Source organism: Cynoglossus semilaevis, unplaced genomic scaffold (assembly GCF_000523025.1).
Source record: "Cynoglossus semilaevis isolate Cse_v1.0 unplaced genomic scaffold, Cse_v1.0 scaffold1102, whole genome shotgun sequence".
NCBI classification, from domain to species: domain Eukaryota; kingdom Metazoa; phylum Chordata; class Actinopteri; order Pleuronectiformes; family Cynoglossidae; genus Cynoglossus; species Cynoglossus semilaevis.
In genome coordinates, this window is record NW_007585110.1 from 481,583 (window position 1) to 483,353 (window position 1,771).

A 1,771-nucleotide genomic window follows, 5' to 3' on the forward strand; every position below is an offset into this window, starting at 1 on the left:
GTATTTATCAGAACTTTTTATGCCCCTTACAATAAGACCTTTCCAGTGGTCTAGGCTTCAGAAGTTCCCACCAAAAGCCTTGAAATCACCCAGAAAAATTACTGATCCATTTGCACCTTTACTTTCATTTACTGTGGATTAACCCATTACATGTCGGTATACGGTGAAGGGGACTGTGGACAAGCAGCCATGATGATCTGGTTTCACAGGCGAACATCCTGGAGGTGCTGACCTGACACAGATGCAGCAGCAGATGGCTGATGTTTGTAGCTGTTGCTGTAACAGGGCTCAGGTGTGTTCCCTAAAGCAGATGCTTCCCACTGACTGTGTGGACCACAGGTGACGATGTCACAAGATCAGGTTGGAGGTGATCATCATGACAGAGAACAGTGAGTGTCTTCTCCAACACTGCCTGACGTTATTTTTTAAATTTCATAAAAACATTTTTTATTAACCCAAGGAGAATTTGTTATTCCGTACCACTTAGTGTTTATGTTACATCATCGGTTCAACAGAGCAGATAATTAAAAACAGGGAGCCAAATGTTTTATTTCTCCATGCTGTCAGAATAATTCAATTGACCTGCCTATCTGCTAAAGAACAATCATTTTACCAGCTAAAAGCTTCTGAAAGGCTCAGCTCTCAAAGAAATTCTCCCCATCCTCTGGCACTCAGAGAAAATCTAATGCTGCTAAGGCGGATTGAATTATTTTTGTGAGACAGACAGTGCTTTTTCAAAAAAATAAAAAAATAAAATAAAATAAATGTAAAGCTTCATGGACAGCTCCAAAGGAAACATTTCAGTGCTCAATAAATGCACTGCAGTGAATTTCCACTTCTGGCACTTTAAAAAACCTTCAAACTAATCTTCAGGTTTTGTTTGCACTTGATAGTCCTGAAGCTGACAGAGTCTCAGAGTTGGTTTGTTTTGGCTGCTTTGTCTTTCATGGCCTTCGTAGCTGTTATGCAGAAAGTAGATGGAGCAGCTGTTGTGTCAGTGTGATGTATAAATGTTATGCAACGTCTGGAAATACATTCATGAAAGTATCACGTTTGTGGGTGGACTGCAAGAAAAAAGCAGGAATTGAGTGTAGAAACAATATGTTATATAACACTGTTGTTGTCAAATGATTGGAGACCTACACTGTGTGTTTGCTCATGATTATACTGAATGTGAGACTTCTAAGCTGTATGTCCAGCAGCTCCTACACAAGATGTGATTTCCATGTGCTCAAGCTGGAAAATCCACCTCCGCCTGATTCACTGTCATTTTGTTGAATACATGTTCTTCATGATCACGTGACTTTTTTTTTTCTGAGCGAAGCCACTTAAGGTTCTCAGCGATAACCAATTCAAATGGACAACGGAGACCGTGAATTATGTCCTTGTTAAAACCTGTCAGTCTGTGGACACGGCCGTCATCCACCGCTGTTGTAATCAGAGTATCTGATCTCCACCTGAACGTTCTCACATGCAGCACAGCCCATACATGTCATTATGGGATCTGAGGGGTTCTGTTGATACAATGTCCCAACAAGGGGACAATGTCAAACAGGACCTACTGACCTACACAGTCAGACATTTTGCATTTATATTATACTGCATCAAAATCCTACAGATCACCAAAACCACTGGAGATACAGTAATAGAAATAAATCATTCAGATACTCGGTATCAGTACATATATATACTGTATGTATATATATATATATATATATATATATATATATATATATTCTATACAGTATATAATATATGTATATATTCCTAA